Genomic DNA, 25,851 nt, shown 5'->3' on the forward strand with positions numbered 1-25,851 from the left:
TAATCCACGTTTATTGAAATTTGTGTTTCATTTCTCTCTGCACTACCCGTTTCTTGAACAAAAAATGTATGGTTTCTTTATAATATGTAGTCTAGGAGGGGGTCATGTTGGTTTTTTTTAATACAGTGAACTAATGCCCTCAAGGTAATAATAAATGAAATGATTGCTCATAAAGCTTTATATATACCAGAAATTATTTGTGATCTGGGACATTTCCCTGTGAACATTGCACTTGGGAGTGAAGCAAAAGCATCCGATTGATGGGAGAACCTTTGAAACGCAACAAAAGTCTACCTGTTTCCCTATATGTAGTTTACTGTATATGATTGTCTACCCGAGTCCTCTTTTTTTTATATTGTAGAACAAAAAGAGTAGTTAAACTGCATCTCAACCTAGAAATTGGCATGACGAGTGAGATGATTAAATTTGCAGACAATACAAAGTTATTCAGAGTAGTGAGGACACAGAAGGATTGCGAAGACCTACAACGAGACATAAACACACTCGAGGAAAGGGCCACAAAATGGCAAAAGAGGTTCAACATGGATAAGTGCAAGGTGATGCATGTCGGTAACAAAAATCATATGCATGAATACAGGATGTCCGGTGCTATACTGGGAGAGAGCCCCCTAGGAAAGAGACTTGGGAGTACTTGTAGACAATTCATTGAAACCGTCTGTGCAATGCGCAGTGACGGTTAAAAGGGCAAACAGAATGTTAGGAATGATTAAGAAGGGGATCACAAACAGATATGAGAACGTTATCTTGCCGCTGTACTGGGCCATGGTACGCCCCCACCTGGAATACCGCATCCAACACTGGTCGCCATACATGAAAAAGGACAGAGAAGGGCCCAGAAAGGGCAACAAAAATGGTTAAGGGACTGGAGGAGTTGCCGTACAATGAGAGGCTAGAGAAACTGGGCTTCTTCTCCCTTGAAAAGAGGAGACTGAGAGGGGACATGATCAAAACATTCAAGATTTTGAAGGGAATTGACTTAGTAGAGAAAGAGAGATTGTTCTCCCTCTCCAAGGTGAAGAGAACGAGAGAGTTAAAAGGGGATAGATTCCGTACAAAAGTAAGGAAGTTCTTCTTCACCCAGAGAGTGGAAGGAATTTGAAACGCTCTTCCAGAGGCTGTTATAGGGGAAAGCACCCTTCAGGGATTCAAGAAAAGGTTAGATAAGTTCCTGCTGGACCAGAACATGCACAGGTAAGGCTAGATGCAAATAGGGCACTGGTCTTTGATCTAAGGGCCGCCGCGTGAGCGGACTGCTGGGCACAATGGACCACTGGTCTAACCCAGCAGTGGCAAATCTTATGTTCTTATGTGACACGGGTTCTCAATCCAAACCGTAGGACATACCCAGCCAATCAGGTTTTAGAATATCCATAATTAATATCCATGTGATACATTTGCATGAATTATCTCCACTGTAAGCAGTTTCATCTCGTGCATATATAGGAATCTAATTTGTAATGATTTGTTCGGCTCCCCTATTCATGGAAGCAGGCTGTTTGTGTTTGTGTATGAGACCAGTTTCAGGACAGTAGCACAATCTGTCCTATTACCTTACCTTCTCTTTATCTTGGAGCTCTTTCTATCTACTTGCTCTCTCCTCTTAAGCTGAAGCACTTTCTAATGTGAATCCCTCTGAATCCATTTTACTGTAGATTCTTGGCCAAACCACCTTTGCTAGTGCCTCTCCCCTACTATCCTTCCTCTATTTCTCCTGAGTCTTCAAATGAGTCCTTCTCTTGGGGCTGTGCTTTTGATCTGGAAGCACACCCTTGTCACCCCTCTTTTGAAGAAGCCTTCATTGGACCCTACTAATCCAGCTAATTATCATCCTATCTCCAATCTCTCTTTTTTTTCCCAAAGGTATTAGAAAGGAATGTATAAATACAACTTACCACTTTTCTTGATAAATCACTCATTCTTCATTCCTATCAAGCTGAGTTTAAAAAATATCACAGCACCAAAAATCTTGTTACCTTTTTGGACACTATTACAACCAAGTTTCCAAGTGTATTAATTTTGTGTTATGCCATCCATCACAGGTATCTAGACAGTTTACAATGATTTTAAAAAAGTAAAATTTAAAACAAAAGAAAGAAACATAATCTTAAAATATTGAGTAGGGAGAAGACAGACTAGACGTACAGGAGTTAAGTGGGGAAGTGAGAGAAGGGAAGAAGGTTACAATAAAATTTTAAGAGGAAAAAGTTAGGAGGAAGGTAAGCACAACCTCTATCAACTATCCTTAGTTGTTTCTTTACATCTATCATCTACCTTTGATCTTGCTGATCACAATTTCCTCTTTCAGTGATTATATTCCATAGGCATCTCTGACCCCATATATTATTTAAATGGTGCCATAGCTACCTTTCAAACAAACCTACCAATTATATCACGCTGACTCTTCCTCTTTCCACTTATCAGTTCTGTCTAGTGTCCCTCAAAGATCCATTCTTGCACCCATTTTTTTAAATATTTTTTTCTTGCTCTTCTTCCTCATTCAGTCTAATCACTGCTTGCCATTTTGCTATGCTGATAATATTCAGATACTATACTGCATTCCTCATAACTGTGCAGATATTACCGAGCTTAATCTCTGCCTCCAAAAGGTCTCTTGTCTGAAAAACCATACACCTTTTTCTTTACAATAAGAAACGCAAGACCATCTGTTTCTCTAACCCTACCTTACTTGCTCCATCAAATCCATTACAACCATTTATGCATAAGGATATGATTATGATTCTTGGTGTTCTTTTTGACAGTCAACTCAATTTTAAATTACTGATCATTTCTACTATCTGTTCATAAGAACATAAGAACATAAGCAGTGCCTCTGCCGGGTCAGACCAGAGGTCCATCCCGCCCAGCAGTCCGCCCCCGCGGCGGCCCAACAGGTCATGACCTGCCTTAATCACCAGAAGGGGCCCCCTTGCCCCCTAGGTTTCTCATCAAAGTCCTATCTTCCCATCAATGTCCTAACCCTCCGGCCTTGCACCTGCACGACCTGATGAGCTGTCTATACTTATGCAACACCCCAGCACCTCCCTCAGTACCCCACGATCCCCTTTTCCCTCAGGAATCTGTCCAATCCCTGTTTGAATCCCTGTACTGTACTCTGCCGGATCACTTCCTCCGGGAGCGCATTCCATTTGTCCACGACCCTTTGGGTGAAGAAAAACTTCCTTGCATTTGATTTGAACCTATCTCCCTTCAGTTTCTCTGAGTGCCCCCTCGTACCTGTCGTCCCTTTTAGTCTGAAGAACCTGTCCCTGTCCACCCTCTCTATGCCCCTAAGTATTTTGAAGGTCTCTATCATATCCCCCCTGAGCCTCCTCTTTTCCAGAGAGAAGAGCCCCAGTTTATCCAGCCTCTCAGCATATGGGCAGTTTTCCAGCCCTCTTACCAATTTCGTTGCCCTCCTTTGGACTCTCTCAAGAACTGCCATGTCCTTCTTGAGGTGCGGCGACCAATATTGAACGCAGTATTCCAGATGTGGGCGCACCATCGCTCGATACAGCGGCATGATGACTTCCCGCTTCCTGGTTGATATGCCCCTCTTGATGATGCCCAGCATCCTGTTGGTTTTCTTCGAGGCTGCTGCACACTGTGCGGATGGTTTCATGGATGGATTCACTAGCACACCCAAGTCTCTCTCAAGTCCGTTGTCTTCCAGCAATCTCCCCCCCATTTTGTACTCGAACAATGGGTTCTTTTTCCCTATGTGCATGACCTTGCATTTATCTACGTTAAAGCGCATTTGCCATTTGTTTGCCCAGTCCTCCAGCTTATCGAGGTCCCATTGCAGTTCCTCACACTCCTCCCTGGTCCTAACTCTGGCACAGAGTTTGGTATCGTCTGCAAATTTTATAACCTCACACTTTGCCTCCGTTTCCAGGTCATTGATAAATATGTTGAAGAGTAGCGGCCCCAGCACCTATCCCTGCGGCACACCGCTCGTGACTTCCCGCCAGTCAGAATATTGGCCCTTTACTCCGACCCTCTGTAGTCTACCTGACAGCCAGTGCTTGATCCATCTGTGTACATCCCCGCCCACCCCGTGGTTCCACAGCTTCCTAAGCAGCCTTTCATGTGGCATCTTGTCAAAGGCCTTTTGAAAATCGAGGTAAATGATATCTATGGGTTCCCCTTTGTCCACCTGACTGCTTATTCCCTCAAAGAAGTACAGAAGGTTTGTCAGGCACGACCTTCCCTTACAGAATCCGTGCTGGCTTGTCCGCAGTAGGCCATTTTTCTCGATGTGCTCGCAAATGCTGTCCTTGATCATTGCTTCCACCATCTTCCCTATAACTGAAGTCAGGCTCACCGGCCTGTAGTTCCCGGGGTCACCTCTCGATCCCTTCTTAAAGATAGGTGTGACATTCACCAGTTTCCAGTCCTCTGGTACCTCTCCAGTTTTCAAGGATAGGTTGCAAACATGCTGGATTGCGCCCGCTATTTCCTGACTTAGTTCCTTTAGAACCCTTGGGTGGATCCCGTCCGGTCCCGGTGATTTGCTGCTTTTCAGTCTGTCAATCTGCTTGAGGACATCCTCCCGACTTACCTCTATATGCCCCAATTTTTTGGCCTGCTCCCCACTCATATTGGACGTGTCCTCGCTCGTGAAGACCGACGAGAAGAACGTGTTCAACCTCTCAGCTACCTCTTTATCCTCCTTAATCACTCCCTTCCTATCCCCATCGTCCAATGGCCCCACCTCCTCTCTCACTGGTTGCTTCCCCTTTACGTAACTGAAGAATGCCTTGAAGTTTTTTGCCTCCCTGGCCAGCCCCTCCTCGTATTTCCCTTTTGCTTTTCTAACCTCTCGGTGGCATTCCTTTTGGCATTTCCTGTGCTCCTGGTGATTTTCCTCCGTTGGATCCCTCTTCCATTTCCGGAAGGACACTTTCTTGTCACTGATTACCCTCTTTACTTCAGGTGTCATCCAAACCGGGTCTTTTGACCGCTTGTTCTTGCGGCCTTTCCTGAAACTGGGGATGTACAGTTTTTGCGCTTCCTGCAGTGTGTCCCTGAGAAGGGTCCAGGCGCTCCCTACAGTCTCCATCCTAAAGCCGTTCCTGAGCTTCCTCCCCACCATTTTCCTCATAGCAACATAGTTCCCTTTCCTGAAGTTGAGCGCAGTCGTTGAGGACCTCCCCACTATGGGTGATCCCCTTTCTAATGTGAATCTGATCACGCTGTGATCACTGTGCCTAGTGTTCCTCCCACTTCTACCCCTCTTGCAGGCCCCCCTAATCCGTTAAGGATGAGGTCAAGAGTAGCATCCCCTCGCGTCGGTTCCTTGACTAGTTGCTCCATGAAGCAGTCCCTCACAGCTTCTACGAATCCTGCTTCCCTCATGGAGTTGGAGTGTCCCGTACTCCAGTTTATCCCCGGGTAGTTGAAGTCCCCCATCAGTCCTGCATTCCTGTCTCAGTTCTGCTTCCAAGTCTTGTCCTATTGTTTCTGACGCACCAGGCGGGCGATAATACAGCCCCAGCTTTATGTCTGCACTCTTCTTTCCCGGCAATTTGACCCATAGCGATTCTAGCTCCTCTGCCTTTGTTGCCGTATCGATCCCAATCGAGTAGATATAGTCCTTTATATACAGCGCTATGCCTCCCCCCTTCTTGTGGGTCCTGTCCCTCCTGTAGAGCTTGTACCCTGGCAGCGCCACATCCCATTGATTTTCCTCTGTCCACCAGGTTTCTGTAATTCCTATTATATCCAGGTCCTCCCCCTTGGCCATGACTTCCAGTTCACCCATCTTAGCCATGAGGCTTCTTGCATTTGCGTATAAGCACTGTAGGTCCTGGTGTTTGTCCTCCACCTCTGCCTTTACCTGGGCTGCCTTCCCTTGGGTCTCAGGCCGTTTTCCCGCTCCCGGTGCCTCTGCTGTGCCCTCCGCCTTTACCCTCGCAACTCTCTTCCTCCCCATGTCCCCTCCACCCCACCTCCTCTCTTTTCCCCGGGGAGTACCAGCCCCCTCCCGTGCTATCGTCCCCTGGGCCTTGGTTTGTTCCCCCTTGCCTTGTGACTCCCCTTTGCCCTGTGGCTCCACCTTATTGCCTTCTGTTTGCACCCTGGTGCCATCTTGTCCTCCTGAATCCCCTGTTTTCCCCTTCCCCTTAGGCTTCTCCCAGCAAGTTGCTGTTACCTGGTGTTTCCCTCGCTGTCTGATCGTGAGTTCCATCGGACCCCCGTCCTCCTCCCTGCAGTCAGCCCGTTCAGCATCTTTTCTTGATACTGCTGTCCGAAGCGTCATCAGGTCAGCTGTCGGCTTTCCTTCTCTCTGTAGTTTAAAGCCTTCTCGATCTCCTTCTTTACGTTGGCTGCTAGTATTCTTGTTCCCGCCGTGCTCAGGTGCAGGCCATCCTGCCTGTAGAGCTTGTTCTTTCCCCAGAAGGACGACCAGTTCCTCACAAAGTGGAAGCCCTCCTCCTTGCACCACCTCCTCAGCCACGCATTCACCTCCTGGAGCTCGGCCTGCCTCCTTGCATCTGCCCTCGGGACCGGCAGGATCTCCGAGAATGCTATCCTCTGTGACCTCCGTTTCAGCTTCCTTCCCAGGACCCTGAACTGGTCTGTTAGCGCAGGCATGCTGAAATTTCTCCGGCTCACATCATTTGTTCCGACGTGGACAATTACTGCTGTCTCCTCCGTTTCGGCTCCGTCCAAGATCCTCTCGATTCTGTCGGCAATGTCCTTTGTCCTGGCCCCAGGGAGACATGTCACCAGCCGGTCCTCTCGACCTCCGGCTACGTGACTGTCCACCTCCCTCAGGATCGAGTCTCCCACAACAATTGCAGTCTTTCCCTTCCTCAAGAGCCTTCTCTGCCTCAGGTCCGTGTCCATGGTGAATCTGGGCGCTCCTCCCTCGGGGTCCTTGGCCTCCTCTGCCCTCCTGGCCTCTCCACTGGCCTCTCCACTAGGTCCATCCTCCGGTGGGTCCTGGCTCTCGTCTGATGACACCTGTCTGAGTTGCTGCTGGTTCTGCTCCTCGACCCTCCTGTAGCTCTCCTCGATGAATCTCTCAAGGTCCCTCACCTGATCTTCAATGGAGCTGTTTCTGTCTGGATCCTCAGACGCCTGGCATGGCTCCTCTGAAGCGTGCAGCCCCTCCAGGTCCTGAACCCTGGCCTGCAATCTCGCAACCTCATACTTCAGGACTTCCAGCTCCCGGCACCGACCGCATATGTACTCCCGCCTTCCCGAGGGGAGGTAGTCGTACATATGGCACCCCATGCAGTATACTGGAAAGCTCTGGTGTATTCCGGCTGCCTCCATTTCTATCTTATACGCTCCGCTCTCCGGTCTCCCTCAGCTCTCTGCTCTGCTCCTTTGGTCCGTCTATTTGCTCTCCGCTCTCTCGTCTGCCTGTTCTGCTCTCTCCTCTCTGCTCTCTCCTCTGGCTCTCACCACTCTGGTCTCCTCTGATCTGTTGGTGTCCTCACTCCCTCGCTCTCCCTCCGCCTGCTGCTGCTGTGTCCTCTCTCCCTCTGCCTGGTGCTGCTGTGTCCCCTCTCCCACTCTCCGCCTGCTGCTGCTGTGTCCTCTCTCCCTCTGCCTGCTGCTGCTGTGACCTCTCACCCACACTCACTCTCTGCCTCTGGTTGTGTGCTGACCTTGGTGTAGTGCCCTGGCCCTTCTCAAGGCCCTTCGCAAAGGCGCTCTCGCTAAGGCAAGCGCCTTTGCCTCGCCTTCGCCGCGCGCCAAACGGCCGCGTGCCGTTGGCTCCGCCCCTTTTAAGGCAGAGCTCCAAGGTCTGACGTCGGAGGGGTGGGCGGAGCTACCTCTTGCCGCTACCCCTCGCTATGCACTCTCCCTGTGCCCTCCTGGCTCTCCTCCTCTCCTAACCCCTGCCTTCCAAGTCTCTCTCTTGCCTCTCTCGCTTTGTGGCTGCTTGCAGGCAAGCTGGACTGTTCGGCGTTGGCTCCACCCCTTTTAAGGCGGAGCTTCGAGGTCCGACGTCGGAGGGGTGGGCGGAGCTACCTCTCGCCGCTACCACTCGCTCTGCACTCTCCCTGTGCCCTCCTGGCTCTCCTCCTCTCCTAACCCCTGCCTTCCAAGTCTCTCTCTTGCCTCTCTCCCTTTGTGGCTGCTTGCAGGCAAGCTGGACTGTTCGGCGTTGGCTCCACCCCTTTTAAGGCGGAGCTCCGAGGTCTGACATCGGAGGGGTAGGCGGAGCTACCTCTCGCCGCTACCCCTCGCTCTGCACTCTCCCTGTGCCCTCCTGGCTCTCCTCCTCTCCTAACCCCTGCCTTCCAAGTCTCTCTCTTGCCTCTCTCCCTCTGTGGCTGCTTTCAGTCTTCATCGGATTTTCCCTGTGCATAAGAACATAAGAATTGCTGCTGCTGCTGGGTCAGACCAGTGGTCCATCACGCCTAACATTCCGCTCACGCGGTGGCCCCCAGGGCAAAGACCAGTGCCCTAACTGAGACCAGCCTCACCTACGTACATTCCAGTTCAGCAGAAACTTGTCTAGCCTTGTCTTGAATCCCTGGAGGGTGTTTTCTCCTATAACAGACTCCAGAAGAGCATTCCAGTTCTCCACCATTCTCTGGGTGAAGAAGAACTTCCTTACGTTTGTACGGAATCAATCCCCTATTAACTTTAGAGAGTACCCTCTCATTTCTTCTCCACCTTGGTGAATAACCTGTCCTCATCTACTGAGTCTATTTCCTTCATTATCTTGAATGTCTCGATCATGTCCCCTCTCATTTCTTCCTGTATCTAATATTCATAATCTTCTCTTGGCCTTGGTAATGACATGTCTCAACTACTGTTAATTCTCTTTGCTGGCTTGCCACTACTTTCCTTCAAATATGTGCAACTCATTCAATCTACTGTCATCTGTCTACTCACTAACACCAGGACTCTTTATCATATTACCCCTCTCCTTAAAACTGAACACTGGCTTCCCCTCTCTTCACGTATCAAGTACAAGCTATTGATATTCACCATTAAGGACTCCTTCCTTGTGCCCCTGATTATCTTTACCATCTACTTAGCCCTTACAAGCTCACTTGTGTGCTGCAATTGTCTAATGATCACTTCCTGGCTCTTCCGCTCCCTTCTGTTGTCCATCTGGAAACTATAGGTGAGACTGATTTCAGCTATATTGCCCCTAAACTTTGGAAAGCCTTTCTTAAGCGCCTTCGTCAGGAGTCTTCGTACACCCCCTTCAAAACAGGTCTTAAAATTCATCTTTTTGACAGCTTCCTTTTTCCTGATGCTTTACTCTTGTTCTTTTTTCGTCCTTCTCGGTTCCTTGGTTGTTTTAGTTGTGCAGTACATATAAAACCATTTTTATGGTTCTTTTTGCAGATTATCAAATTAATAAATGATGGTGATGATGAATTCAGAAGTTTCTAAGTTTGTAATATGTTTGAGATACATGGCACTGGTACATGATTTGTTAACGGTAGATTGTCCTAGGCGTTTCCGTCTGAATGGTGTTCATTTATCAGATATGGGGTTGGACATATTTTTATGTACAGTTCAGAATTTGTTGGAATCCATTTATTAGAGATCTATTGGATGAAGCTAGGTATTTAGTGCATATGTGTGTGTGGTAAGGGAGAAGCTGACACAACCGTAGGCTGGCCCCACTTTGGCAGGAAAGAGTAGTTCTTCCAGGTGGCCAACTATTGGAAGGAAGAGTTTAAAGGATTGATTGATGTTGGATATTTTATGATACCTCCACAAGTAGGTCTAATGGGGGGAGATGGGGGGGGAGTTTGTTTGAATATGATTTCATTGAATGATTTGGACAGGGCAGCTAGGTCTTTACCGACTAGCTCAAGTTCCTGTAAACCATGCCGAGCTCTATATAGAGAGGATGCGGTATATAAACTTAAGGTTTAGTTAGTTTAGTTTAATCTGGTTGTTACGTGAATCTTTGCTGAAAATGTTAAAGCTACAACCAATGAATTTTGTCCAATAAGATTTTGTGCCATGGAAGGAACGCAAGTGCCAAATGATAACTACTTTTGATTTTTACATGTTTTTATACTGTGTGGGGATTTTTGTTTGCTTGTTTTTTATATTCTGCCTTGGAAAAAGGCAGTGTATACATGAAATAAACTATAAACCATAAAGCAATTTCATATTTTCTTTATTTATGGAGCCATTTACAAAGCGTGTGATGGAATGGATTTTGCTGTGTCTACCAGGTTCTGACCGTGATTTGTTTCTGCGCATATATACTGTACATGCACTATCACCATTCACCGTCACAGTTGTAACCTTGAAAAAGATAACTATTTGGTGACCAAAATGTCAGACTTTAAGCTGAAATTAATATTTCATGCATGCAGATTCATTCTGCAAGCTCTTCCTTTGTTCCCTGTATTGTACTTCGCGGTCAGGCATTCTGCATTGCACATTTCTTTCCAAACATCCCAAAAGCTTCAACTTAGCACTGTGTGCTGAAAGAAATTAGAATAGGTAAGAAACTATTCTCATACTACACAAAAGAAATTAATCATCAGTGCACCTAAATGGAAAAAAAAGCACACTGGGAATTTATTTTGTGCAAATTCTAATGAATGCCATTCTTTACACAGCTTTGCCAAAGGATTCTGTTTTATGTAACCTTGCTTGTGAACTACAGATCTTGTCGAGCAGAAACTAGAAAATGGATGGGGGGGAAGGGTGTGTGGTGTGGAGAAATCAATAGTTTGAATCAAAATTTTTATGCTTTTTATCTTTCATATAGAACTTGTAATTTTGTATCTTCAGAGACAAAAGGTGAATAGTAAAATATTACCTACAAATTCTTTTTTCTTGTTATGCCCCCATGTTATGTGGGCATTTGTTCAGTTAATGTTTGTTTAGATGTGTATTAATTATGGGGGCTCTGTGGACTCAACTACCCATAGGGCTTTGTTTTCCAGTGGACTGGGCTTTGCTTCCACAGAGCATGAGCCCGCCTCTTTCTTCAGTCAGAGGAGAGCAGTGGCCATATTTGCTGAGCACATGCCAGAGTAAGAGCCTGTATCATTTCCTCTACCATAATCTCCCCAACCCCGAAATGTCCTGTCTAAATTAGATTGTAATCTCTTCTGAGCAGGGACCGTCTATTGTATGTTAAAATGTACAGCACTGCGTACGCCTTTCAGCACTTTACAAATAATAAATAGTAGTAGTAGTTCAAGGCTCAGAAAGAACCCACCAATTTGTAGAGCAAAAACTCTTTAGGACAGGGACACATTAAGGGCAAGTCTATAACTGAGTGCATGCTAATTCTGATTTATTTTAGTACTGACTTATTTTTATTATTGTTTTGCTTGATTGATTGGATTGTTGAGTGAACGGACACCTTGTTTGTTCACATTACTTTTGATTAATTGGCGTTCCTTTCATTTATGATTTCATTTATGATTTCAACTAGCATGGTATCAAGTGCATAATAAACATCGACACATCTTGTGCTATTCTATATGGTAGTGGTTAAATGTTATGTTCTATCAGCAGTCTCCAATATGCAGCTCCCAAAGCAGGGGTAGGCAATTCTGGTCCTCGAGAGCCGGAGCCAGGTCAATTGCTTTGCCTTCTAAAAATCAAACCCAAACTTCTAATTCTTTACCTGCTGCTCAAGAACTTGCAACCTATTTTATTGAGAAAATTAACAAAATTAGGAGTAACTTAACTATCAATCCAGACCCTGCCCCTTCCTTGGAACCTTTGGACTTAAGACTATCACTATCTTCAAAATGTTCACAATTCAATCTTCCCAGTCTTCATGAGCTAGAATCTCTGATTAAAACTATCAACACCAAGGGAACGCAATTTGAATCTATCCCTCCCTTTCTTCTTAAGAGATATTTTGCCATATTTGGTTCACAAATACTGACCTTAATTAATAAAAGTCTGCAACAAAGCGTCATGCCTTTGGCTTGGAAAAAAGCAATCATTCATCCCATCATAAAAGATCATAAAATCAGCCCTGAAGAAAAATCAAACTATAGGCCAATATTCCTTACTTAGCAAAACTGACAGAAAAGATTGTATTTAATCAAATATCAGAATTTGTAGAGAAAACGTCTTACACCCAAATCAAACGGGTTTTAGACAATATCATTCAACTGAGCATTCGCTAATTGCCATGACAACTTCTATACTTTATCATCTAGATCATCATACATCGGTTCTTTTGATTTCCATCGATCTTTCATCTGCTTTTGATACTATCGATCACAACCTTTTACTAAATAGACTTCATTCTATTGGTATCACAGATCAGGTTCTCCTTTGGTTCAAATCTTACTTTGACAATCGTTCTTCTACTGTTTTCTTTAATAATTCGTCTTCTGATAGTTTTTCTGCACCCTATGGCATCCCGAAGGGATCTATTCTTTCTCCTCTTCTTTTCAATATCTTCCTTGCGCCCCTCATGACACTCTGTCAATCTATTGGCTTCTCCGTATTTGGTTACGCAGATGACATTCAATTATTACACCCTCTTGATCCCAATAATTCTTGTGAAATCTCAGCCATAACTGGAAAACTTGAACAAATTCACCAATGGCTTGACACAAACAGATTAGCCCTTAACATTGAAAAAACAAACATTATGCACTTTCCTTGGAAAGATTGTCTTAAACTTTCTTCCCCGATTACTATTAAGGGCATCTCTTTGAATTTAGTTCATAAAATCAGGATTTTTGAAATTATTTTTGATGAGAAATTATCTTATCATGACCATATTAGTCATGTTGTCAAAACCACTTTTTTATAGACTCCGTCAAATTCGTTCTATATCTAAATTCTTATGTTCAAAATCTCTAAATATTTTAGTTCACTCACTAGTTATTTCTAAAATTGACTACTGTAACGCCCTGTTCAAAGGACTGTCTCAAAAGGAAATTAGACGTCTGCAAATCATACAGAATGCCTCAATCAAACTCATTATGAAAGCCAAAAAATTTGATCACGTCACTCCCCTACTTGAGAAAGCTCATTGGCTTCCTGTTGCTCACCGCATTATGTATAAACTATGCCCAGTGGCGTACCTAGGGTATGTGGCACCCGGGGCCCATCATTTTTTGACACCCCGCCCATGTAAAAAAATATTTTTTGTAATGACCATGAAACGGAATAAATGGTCAGAATAGAAACAGGCAGTGAAAATTTTCTTATATTCCAAACATAACATAACATAAATTATGTCTGAATTGTCATGACATCAGAAGTACATATGGAGTAGTTGCAGGTGATGCATGGGACAGTTCTGATTGTGTTAGTTCGGTTTTATGTGTTTTTTGAATAGAAGGGTTTTTATTTCTTTTTGAAGGTTTTGCAGTCTGTGGTTGATGTCAATTGGTTGTAGAGTTGGGGGTCGAGCGTTGCAGCTCGAATGGCTAGGAGGTTGTCGAACAGTTTTTTTCTTTTGACGTTTTTGGTTTGAGGGTGTGTGAATGGTGCGTGAGTTCTCCTATGTCTGTTTGAGGTGGATTGAATTATTTAGCTGAAGAAATTAGTTACCCCCTCATCCCAAACACATTAATTCTCTTTCATTATAAAAAAAACATTGATAAGTTCTCAGAAAAAAAATACATTAAAATAAAAAGTGAAAACAAAGGCCCCTACAGATGAGAACATAACAAGAATAGCCTAACTGGGTCAGACCAATGGTCCATCATGCCCAGTAGCCCATTCTCATGGTAGCCAATCCAGGTCACTAATACCTGGTCAAAACCTAAAGAGTAGCAACATTCCATGCTACCGATCCAGGGCAAGCAGACACTTCCCCCATGTCTTAATAACAGATTATGGACTTTTCCTCCAGGAATTTGTCTAAATCTTTCTTAAAACCAGCTACACTATCTGCTTTTACCATAACTTCTGGCCACTTCATTTTTAAGTTTAGATCTTTCCTTTCAAACAGAGACCTTGCTAGATGTCAAATACAGCACAAGGTAACTTCACATGGACTTAGCTGTGCAGGAAATGTGAATCTCCTCATACACCCACCATATAGTGCAAAAATGTGCAAAGGTCTGTTTTTTTCTTTCGATCACTACATAGCCTAATGCCACACAAGCAGTGCTGTTACAAACATATTCTGTAGGTCAATGCTAAGGATAACAAAGTTTCCTTCCTTGGACCAGAAGGAGATACTGATAAACCACTGGAAGAGATTCCAAAACAACACCCAAAGATCCACTCAGTGTGTGAACCAGTTGAGTGGAGTGGACTAACTGGGGGGTGGAAATGGGCCCGGAGTTTGCTCAGCAGAATTTCCCAGACCACCTCTTCCTCTCAACACATTGACACGCTGCCACCACCACCACTAGGAACACCTCACTGGGTAGGCCAGCTATGCTATAAACTTTATAAAACACATTATTATATTTTCTTATAAAGCACATATTTTAACTGAACTCTCTGACATCCTCAGCCTTTCCATTCACAAAAATAGAAGGAAGAAAAGTTCCCATTTCCTGATATCTCATGTCCCCAGCCTATACAATATTTTTTTTCTGCAGACCCTTCAAAAGTCTGACCAAATCCTCGTTTCACTTGCATTATAAAGTACTGAGGATACCATCTCTCCCCAATCCCAGGTCCTAAAGTCTAAGACAGCAAACTAATGCTGCCAGATTCAGGAAAAAAAATTTTCGATTCGATTCAGCCTATTGAATTGGTTTTTAATTCGATTTTCCTGCCCAGTTGGGTGATTTTTTTCAAAACTCCTGGTGGGTTTTATAGCTTTTTCACCCCCTTTGGCTTCTCCTAATCACACTGGCGCTGTGGTATAAATAAAATAAAGAAACAAAAAGGACTTTTCCTCTCTCTGTTAAATCCTAGCTCACGTTTGCAGTCCAACACCAGCTCTGGCAGGAAACACATTTCAAATCTGACATATTATAATCACAAAACAGAAAATAAAATTAATTTTTCTACCTTTTGTTGTCTGGTTATATTTCAAATCTTGTTGGTCCAAGGCTCTGGTTTTCTTCCGATAACTTGCTTGCCAGGGTCTCCTTTCTTCTTTCTGCATGCTAACCATCCATCTGCCAACTCTGTCCTCCCTTTCCATTTCCCTTCCCTCCCCAGGAAGTCTGGTATCTTTCCTTTTTTCATCTCCCTCCACAGATCCACCTTTTCTTAACTACCCTTTCATCCGGCATCTCTCCCTCCTTCCCCACCACCCCAGAGTCCACCATCTCTCCCTTTCTTTTCCCAATTACCCTTCTATCCAGTATCTCTATCCCTCCTACACACCATCCCTTGTGTCCAATTTTTCTCCCTTTCTGTTCCTTCCCTCCCTAAATCCCATGGTCCATCATCTCTCTCCCTCTCCTCTATTTTCAGACCCATTATTTCTTCCCCCCCCCAAAGTTTGGCATATGCACGTCTCTTTGAACACCCCCTTCCCTCTGTGTACTTCTAAACCAGGGTCCCCCCCAAAGGCCTGTCCCCCTTTAAAGGTCTGCCTGTCCCCCCTTGAAGGCCTGCACCCCCCTTGAAGGCCTGTCCCACCCCCTTGAAGGCCTGTCCTCCCCTTGTAGGCCTGTCCCCCCTTGAAGGCCTGCCTGTCTGTCCCCCCCTTGAAGGCCTGTCTCCCCCCTTGAAGGCCTGCACCCCCCGAAGGCCTGCCCCCCCCTTGAAGGCCTGCCTGCCTGTCCCCCCTTGAAGGCCTGTCCCCCCCTTGAAGGCCTGCACCCCCTTGAAGGTTGGCACCCCCACAAAGGCCTGCACCCCCCTGAAGGCCTGTCCCCCCTTGAAAGCCTGTCCCACCCCCTTGTAGGCCTGTCCCACCCCCTTGTAGGCCTGTCCCCCCCCTTGAAGGCCTGCCTGCCTGTCCCCCCTTGAAGGTCTGCACCCCCCCGAAGGCCTGCACCCCCCCTTGAAGGCCTGTCTCCCCCTTGAAGGCCTGCACCCCCTTGAAGGTCTGCACCCCCCCGAAGGCCTGCACCCCCCCTTGAAGGCCTGTCCCCCTTTGAAGGCCTGCCTGTCTGTCACCCCCCTCCCCCTTGAAAGCCTGCCTGCCTGCCCACCCGCCCGCCCCACCCTGAAGGCCTGATGCCCCGACCCACCCCGAAGGACCGCTCGCCCCCCTGGCCTCCCCGCACCACCTATGAAGCAGCCGCAGCAGGATCGCGACGTCAGCTATCCCTGCGCTGCTTAGGCGCTGCTTCCTGCGCCGCGGTCCCGCCCCTCCTTTGAGCTCAGGGATCGCTGACGTCGCGATCCTGCTGCGGGCTGCTTCATAGGTGGTGCTGGCAGGTCAGTGGGGCGAGCGGTCCTTCGGGCGTGGGGGGGGACTGAACGGCAAGGCCGGGAACACCCCCTCAGGGCTGGCACCCTGGGCGGACCGCCCCCCCCTTGGTACGCCACTGACTATGCCTCCTTACTTTTAAATCTCTGGTATTTAAAACCCCAGCCTTTATTTATAGGGTTTTAATTCCATATACATCACCTAGACTCTTGAGGTCAAGTGACCAAAATTTGTTGGTCATCCCTTCTCTTAAAGTTATTAATACGCAGCGGCAGACTATTTTTTCTGTTACGGCTCCCCAATCCTGGAATTTTCTTCCAATTCATCTGAGAGATGAAAAGAATTTTGAAAAATTTAAGAGCAAACTAAAGAGTTTTCTTTTTCAAGATGCATTCAATGTTTAATTGAACTGCTTTTGGCTCTTAATCCATTTTAACTACTTTGATTGTTTTTTATTCCCCTTCCTATTGTTTTTAACCTTAATTGTTCTACTTTTATAACTAGATTGTATTTCATCCCGAGTTTCCCTATGTTTTTATTAATGTATGTGTAATTTAATTTATTATTATGTATTAGTAGTTATGAAACTTGTTGTTTATGTTTGTAATTTTATTTACTACAATGTATTAGTAGTTATAGTACATCTCTTTTATGTTTGTCTTCCTATATTTTGTAATTTTATCACTTTGTACATCACTTAGAATTCAGAATAAGCGATTAATCAAATGTTATAATAAACTTGAAACTTGATATCCACAATGAATATGTATGAGATGGATTTGCATGCACTGTCTCCTTGAGATGCAGATATATCTCATGCATATTTATTGTGGATATCCTGAAAACCTGACCTGGCTCCGGCTCTCGAGGACCGGAATTGCCTACCCCTGCTCTAAAGCCTTCCATTGTGACCCCATCATGCTGTTGGCTGAAATGCACTTCAAATCCTGTAAATCTGGTCATTTCAATCCTAGGGTTACCATAAGGCTCCAGAAACAGGAGGACGGATTGAGACATCCGGGTTTTACTTCCTTGGAATCCGTTCTCCTGTTTCTAGAGCCATACAGTAACCCTAATTCTTGACCACTTGCATAGTAACTGCAAACAATTCGTTGTGTGTTACTCGGGTGTCCTCATTTATGGAATATGCTTTTGTTGACAATCCAAAATAAAGTGAGTTTTTAAAATATGTCCTTGAAATGTAGAATCAATATTAGTTTAGCATTTACGTAGCATCGTAAGTATTTGAACAATTGCAGGGTTCACACCAGCAATATGCAGATGATGTGTTATTGTGGACCCCTTGTTGGTGGAGTGCTATAACTACCTCTAGATCAGCGGTCTCAAACACGCGGCCCACAGGCCGCATGCGGCTCCCCAGGGACTATTTTGCGGCCCGCAATCTGTCCTCGACTAAAGCAGGGGGTCTCCAATCTACTTCCCTTCCAACTGCCCTCCCCCAAGCCACCGCAATCGGGGAACAGGCCAGTGCCCGAGGTCTTACTTCTCCCTGCCCTCCCCCAAGCCACTACCATCGGGGAACAGGCCGCCATCACCGCAATCGGGGAACAGGCCACGCCGAGGTCTTAACTCTCCCTGTTTATCTTCCCCAGCTTGGAGCTGACCAATTCTCGCCACTCGACGTCAATTCTAACGTCGGGGAGGAAGTTCCGGGCCAGCCAATCACTGCCTGGCTGGCCTGGAAGTCCCTCCCCGACGTTAGAATTGACGTCGGGTGGCGAGAATTGGTCAGCCCCGCGCTGGGGAAGATAAACAGGGAGAGTTAAGACCTCAGCACGGCCTGTTCCCCAATTGAGGCGGTGGCTTGGGGGAGGGCAGGGAGAAGTAAAGAAAGAAAGGGGGGACAGGGAGACAGAAAGAAAGAAGGGAGACGGGACACAGACAGAAAGGGGCATGGAGAGAGAAAGACAGAAAGAAAGGGGGCACGGAGAGAGAGAGAAAGAAAGAAGGGGGCAGGGTGAAAGAAATAAAAAGTTGGGGGAGGGAAGGAGACGGATGCCAGACCAGGGGAAAGGAAGGAAGGAAGGAGGGGAGAGAAAGGAAAGAAAGAGATGTCAGACCATGGAAATAGGGACAGAAGAAGAGAGAGACAGAAGGGAAGGTAAGACATGGAAACGTAGATTTTGAAAAGAAAGCAGTTAATGCCAAAGATGGATGCAAGGCAGAAAGTGAAGATGGAGAGAAAAACAGTCAAAGGACAAGAAGACCCTGGAAACAGTTAAATGCACAGAAAAATAAAGTCACCAGACAACAAAGGTAGGGAAAATGATTTTATTTTCAATATAATGATTGAAATGTGTCAGTTTTGAGAAAGGAAAGATATTAACTTTAACTGTTAAAGTTTTGAGAAAGGAAAGAAATTAAACTTTAACTGTTAAAGGAAAGATTTATAAACTATAAAGAGTTTTACCTCATGCAAAGTTGTCATTTCTTTAATAAGGCATTAACTATTTTTTTCTGCGGCCCTCCAAGTACTACAAATCCAAAATGTGGCCCCACTAAGGGTTCGAGTTTGAGACCACTGCTGTAGATATAACTTGGTGCAAGTGTCGCGGTACCTAGCAGGGTTCCCAAATAACTCCACATAACCAAGGGATTCGACAAGAAAAAGAATTGCAAGATTTATTAGATAACAATAGGAGAAGAGCATGTAAGCTCTTTAAGTAGGTACCAATTGGTAGAATCAGATAATGCAAGATGTTAATACTATAAGGTAAATTACAGAGGCAAAATGGATGTTATAGGTTACCCTTCTGAATTGGTAACAGTTCAATGGCCCGATTAACTTCTAAAACCTGCAATCAGTTGGACACACTTACTACTTCGAATACTCAAGTATGAGGGGTGCCATCTGCATAAATGAGGCCTACTGTAGTAAATAGATGTGCACATGATGTTACCAGTCTAAGAAAGTCTCTGGAAATGTTGCAGTTGTCTTGCGTTGAGAGCCATGATCATCCGTGTCCACGTCCTCACTGGCCCTGGAATCTGCTTGTTGGCTCAGGAACTTTGGATCACCTTGTAGGCCGTTCTGAGCTACTGGGAGAATGGGATATAATTTGAAATAAATAAATAAATACTACACTAGCTGAAAGCAAACCAATAAAAGAAAACCCTACCCCCCCAAAAAAGTTCTGACAGTAGAAAGGGGGCAAATTAGATGCAACTATGGTCTACATTTCCAACGCCTACCTTTCTGGAGGCGTGATTCTCTAAACTGCGCCATGATATGATTGATATGTAATTGGCGGCTGCTTTTAAGGTGGCCGCCAACAACTAAGCCATTTCGAAAATCCGGGCCTACAAGGGACATTCAATAACTTATCTACCTGAGTATGAAAGAAAGTAGCAAGCATGTTGAAACAAGTCTGTGCGGCTCACTACGAGTCTAACATTCCAAGAGACAAGAGAGTCCTCAGGTCAGGAGAGTCCTCGGGTGAATCAAGCACAAAACTGCTAGATTTGGAGCGTCGTTCACTGAAAAAAAAAAATTCTCACAACAAAGGGAAAAAGCCAAAGGAGATCCATGAACGCATGACTGCAGTTTATGGTGAGTCTGCCCCCACCATCCTACAAAGTAAAATTTTGGAGCAAGCAGTTTAAGAGGGATAGAGAGCCCACTGAAGATGCTCCTCACACTAGACGGCCTGTGGGAGCAACTTCTATAGAAATGTGCAAGAAAGTTGAGGATTTAATTATGTCAGACAAATGAAGCTTTCGCCAATAGCTGAAGAAATGAACATCGCGGCAGGTACAGTTTGGAAAATAATTCATGAAAAGTTCGGAATGTCCAGGCACCAGTATCTCCGATTCTGAAAGCGGCAGCACTTGCCCATTTTCTAGGGGCCTGCCACGGCAGACGCCACTTACAGAATCGGCCTCCAAGCGCTCACATGCTAATATGTTTTAATGGCTGTGCACCAGTGGCAACTTTAGCTCATGGAAGGAAATTGTAGAAGCAGGCATGGTCAAAGTAGAAATCTTTATAAAAGTCCTACCTGACGCAGCTGTTTTGCTCTGTAGGTGCTGCTTTGAGGGGCTTAACATTTAGGGCTCCTTTTACAAAGGTACGTTAGGGCCTTAACGCGCGGAATAGCGCACGCTAAAATGCCCCGCACGCTAGCCGCTACCGCCTCCTCTTGAGCAGGCGGTAGTTTTTCGGGTAGCTTGCGCTATTGTGTGCGCTAATCTGGTGCGTGCGCTAAAAATGCTAGCGCACCTTTGTAGACAATGTAAAATACAACAAAACGTATCTCACTAATAGGTCACATAACGTTGCACATAGCCTCGCACATACAAAGCATAAAAACTATGGAGCTCATTTTCAAAAAAAAAAAAAAAGGAACAACGTCCAAAAACAGTGGCATAAAGGGGCAGATAGACATTTTTTTCTCACCAAAACTTGCCAATTTGCTATTTTTGAGAAGTATTTTCAAGAGGGATTTCTATGCTATTCATCAGTAGCTCATCTAAATCTCAAAGTGGCACGTTAGAGGCATGGTGTAGGCAGGACTAGGGTGGTTTGCAGCAGCACCTTGTTTTCAAATGCAAGGATTGAGCAAGAAGTATTGACTGACAAGCTCGGCGTATAGCCAGTTTTATTACTTCGTGCAAAATACTTCATGATACTGGCTCTGTGACCCCTGATTTAGGCTCAGTTGAGCCAAAACACTAACCACGTTGGGTCGAACAGATCTGCATTAATAAAGATTCACTATTGTTTTCATGTTCTCTTTATTGAGTTTGTTGTGGTCATTCATGAATATTTGTTATTAATGTATTGTAACAAATAATTAAATAAAGAATTAAAAAAAAAAAAAAAATAAAGATTCACTACAAGAACTACTCTATACATTCTCGGCTGCTTCCAATAGTTTATGCTCCACTTTTTGGACTTCCATTTTGATCTTGTGGGGATTCGGTTCCTTTTGGTTTTCTTGGACGTTTTCCTGCCATAATTGAACATTTAAGAATATGTTCAGGGCACAATTTGGACGTTTAGGGCTATATCTGTTTTAACTGAATATAGAGCAATGGTCAGACCACACTTGGAATACTGTGTCCAACACTGGTCTCCCTACCTAAAGAAGGATATAACACTGCTGGAGAGGGTGCAGAGGCGAGCAACGAAGCTAGTAAAAGGTATGGAGAACTTGAGCTACAAAGAACGACTTAGAAAACTGGGACTGTTCTCCCTTGAGAAGAGGAGACTGCGAGAGGATCTGATTGAGACTTTCAAAATACTAAAAGGAACCGACAAAATAGAGCATGAAAAAAAGTTATTTACGATGTCAAATGTGACTAGGACAAGAGGTCATGGACTGAAGCTGAGGGGGGACAAGCCCAGGAGAAATGCCAGGAAGTTCTGCTTCACACAGCAAGTGGTGGACACCTGGAATGCTCTCCTGGTGGAGATTGCTGCGGAACCCACCGTTCTAGGATTTAAGGGCAAGTTGGATGCACATCTCCTCGAAAGGCGCATAGAGGGATACGGGTGATTAAGGATTCGCCAGGTTACGCCTGGCTGGGCCTCCACGTGGGCGGATCACCGGACTTGATGGACCTAAGGTCTGATCCGGAGATGGCAGTTCTTATGTTCTTATGTAAAGAACAAATCCAACAGATCTGCAGTGAGGATGCAATGGAACGAAGACAAAAAAGGAACTGCAGACGAATGTACAAGATGCAAAGTTTATTAAAACCCAACAAACAATTTGTTGCATCAAAATAGACCACTTGGTACAGAATATGGGACCCAACAAGGTCTGTGTTTCGATCAACACGCCTTCCTCAGGGGTCCCATGAACCAGTGGTATCAAAGGACACGCAACAAATTTGTTGCTGCTGTCGATGCGCCCTGTCTTTCCTACTCAGTGGCAAGGCTTTGGAAGCACGGGAGGCAGACTGGAACAGACCCTTCACCCATACGCAAGCGCACATGCAGCAACACGGCTCCTGCAAGCAGCGGTAGCTATTCCCACTGAATAAGTGCCAAAAGGGTGCCCAAACTGACCAGATGAGCACTGAAGGGATGACAAGGGTGACCTGGTCAACATTGTATATCTGGATTTTCAGAAGGCGTTTGACAAGGTTCCACATGAAAATTGTGAGCCATGGAATTGAGGGTGAAATACTCACATGGATTAAAAACTGGCTGGCGGATAGAAAACAGAGAGTGGGGGTAAATGGACAATACTCGGAATGGAAAAGCGTCACCAGTAGGGTGCAGCAGAGCTCGGTGCTTGGACCCGTGCTCTTCAACATATTTATAAACGATCTGGAAATTGGTACAATGAGCCAGGTGATTAAATTTGCGGATGATACGAAGTTATTCAGAGTAGTGAAGACAAAGGAGGACTGCGAAGATCTGCAACGTGATATAACCACGCTCAAATAATGGGCAGCAACATGGCAAATGAGGTTCAATGTGGATAAGTGTAAAGTGATACATGTCGGTAACAAAAATCTCATACACAAATACAGGATGTCCGGGGTGGTACTTGGAGAGCCCCCCCAGGAAAGAGACTTGGGAGTACTGGTTGACAAGTCAATGAAGCCGTCCGCGCAATGCGCAGCGGCGGCAAAAAAGGCAAACAAAATGCTAGGAATGATTAAGAAGGGGATCATGAACAGATCAGAGAAGGTTATCATGCTGCTGTACCGGGCCATGGTATACCCTCACCTGGAGTACTGCGTCCAGCACTGGTTGCTGTACATGAAGAAGGATACGGTACTACTTGAAAGGGTCCAGAGAAAAGTGACTAAAATGGTTAAGAGGCTGGAGGAGTTGCCGTACAGTGAGAGATTAGAGAAACTAGGCCTCTTCTCCCTTGAAAAGAGGAGACAGAGAGGGGACATGATTGAAACATTCAAGATACTGAAGGGAATAGACTTAGTAGATAAAAACAAGATTGTTCACCCTCTCCAAGGTAAGGAGAATGAGAGGGCACTTTCTAAAATTAAAAGGGGATAGATTCCATACAAATGCAAGGAAGCTCTTCTTCACCCAGAGAGTGGTAGAGAACTGGAATGCTCTTCCGGAGTCTGTTATAGGGGAAAACACCCTCCAGGGATTCAAGACAAAGTTGGACAGGTTCCTGCTGAACCTGAATGTACACAGGTAGGGCTGGTCTCGGTTGGAGCCCTGGCCTTTGACCTAGGGGGCCGCCGCATGAGTGGACTGCTGGGCAAGATGGACCAATGGTCTGACCCAACAGCGGCAATTCTTATGTTCATATGTAACCATCACACCCTAATACTCCCCCAGTGGACATTGACCCCACCACCACCATCACCACCCAAAGATATGAATGAAACAGCACATACTTGCCTGTATGACAGCTTCAGATATTATGGCCTGTTCTATTAGATCAGTGGTTCCCAAACCCTGTCCTGGGTGACCCCCAGCCAGTCAGGTTTTCAAGATATCCCTAATGAATATGCATGAGAGAGATTTGCATATAATGGAAGCGACAGGTATGCAAATCTCTCTCATGCATATTCATTAGGGATATCTTGAAAACCCGACTGACTGGGGGTCCCCCAGGACAGGGTTTGGGAACCACTGTATTAGATCAACAAGCAAGTTCCTGGATTAGCCTAGTGGGTAGTGTAGTCAACCTTAGACTCAGGTCCATATCCCAGTATAACTACACTTAGGGTGGAAAATGTGAGCCTTCTAAAACCCACCCAAATCCCACTGTACCTGCATGTAAGGTGACACCTGTAGACATTAGGGCTATTGGTGTGGTGTACAGTTGGGTAGGGTTTGGAGGGTTTTAGGTGGGTTTTGGAGGGACTATACCAACTATAGAACAATTGCCCTTATCCACCACACCAGAAAGGTGCTTCTAAAGATCATCCAGAGGCACTTGGGCAACATCCTGGATCGAGAACTTCTTGATTCCCAAGCTGGATTCTATAAGGACAGAGGAACTTGTAATCACATTGCAAACTTGAGGTAGATCATAGAAAAGGAGAAGGAGTACAAGAAAAAGCTCTGCCTGTGATTCATTAATTATACCAAAGCTTTTGACTTGTTGAGCTTGACAAGCTTTGGAAAGCACTGAGTATGGAGATACAGAATGGTTCAAGATCAAAAAGGGTACAAGACAAGGATTCATCCTCTCTCTTTTTCTTTTCAACCTCTATGCAGAAGTAATCATGAGCAAGCTGGACTTAGATGATTCGAGTATAGGGGTGAAAATAGGCAGAAGAACCATCAGCATTCTGAGATACACAGATCATACTACCCTGCTGGAAGAGCATGAGAAGGACCTCAAGAAGCGCAATCCAGAAGCTGAAAGAAGAAACCAAGAAGATAGGACTTTACCTGAACATCAAGAAGACAAAAATCATGACTACCTCCAACAAGAAAGTCCACATAGAGATCAACAATGAAGAAATAGAAGTGGTTGATGGCTTTGTTTTCCTTGGGTCCTTCATTAATCAGTGGCGGTTCGACAGCAGAGATCAAGCATCAATTAGCACTGGGGACTGATACCATGGTGGGCAAGGACCAAATATGGAAGGGCGAAGACATCTCAGTCTCCATCAAACAAAGACCGATCACTGCCATTGTGTTCCCAATCACGACAAATGGCTGCAAGACATGGACACTCACGAAAGCAAATAGAAGAAAAATCAATACCTTTGAGCTGTGGTGCTGGAGGTGACTTCTACAAATCCCATGGACAGCTAGGATCACCAAAAAACATGTTCTTGATCATATAAATCCAGAGTTGTCCCTGGAAGGCAAGACTACCAGACAGAAACTGACCTATTTTGGACATGTGATAAGGGCGAATTCACTAGAAAAGGAGGTGCTACTCGGAATGGCAAATAGTAAAACGAAGCAGAGGAGACCAATGGCCCGTTGAGTGGATACCATCAAGAATGATACAGGATTGAACATCAAGCAATTGAAAGAAGCTGTGGAAAACAAGGGAAGCATGGCAAAGACTGGCCTACAGAGTATCCAAGGGTCAGACACGACTGAATGGATAGTAGTAGTAGTTTGAAGGACTCACCATACCTCATAAGGGGGTTATGGTGAGATGTGTACCTGGGACTTTTGAGGTGAGATTCACTGTAGTACACCCTAGAGTGCCCCACTCTTCTACTGGGATGTCTGTGTGGCCAGTCTACTAAGAATGCTGGCCCCTCCTACATGCTAATGGCTTGTTCTGTATATTTTCTATACGGATGTGTTTTTCAAAAAATGGTTCAAAAAGATAGATGCACAGAGCATAAGCACATCCATATTCAGAATAAACAAGATAGACATTTTGCAGTTTTGAAAATGGGCACAGGTATTTGTGTGTGTATCAAAAATGCCCCTCTGCATTAATAAAACTAATAGATTAATAAATATTAAATAGTTGAATAAATAATAAAGAATTCAAATCATGACATATATAACAAAGTAAATCTGAAAGAAACATGTGAGTCATACGAATTGTACAGAGACTCATTCTATACATGTGAAATTTATGTGGTGTCAGGGAAAAATATCACCATGAGGCACTGCTGGGGATAATGAAAAGACAATACTGTTTTTATTCTTTGTATGTACGTGGGTTATATGT

This window comes from Geotrypetes seraphini, chromosome 3, assembly GCF_902459505.1.
Source record: "Geotrypetes seraphini chromosome 3, aGeoSer1.1, whole genome shotgun sequence".
NCBI lineage: Eukaryota > Metazoa > Chordata > Amphibia > Gymnophiona > Dermophiidae > Geotrypetes > Geotrypetes seraphini.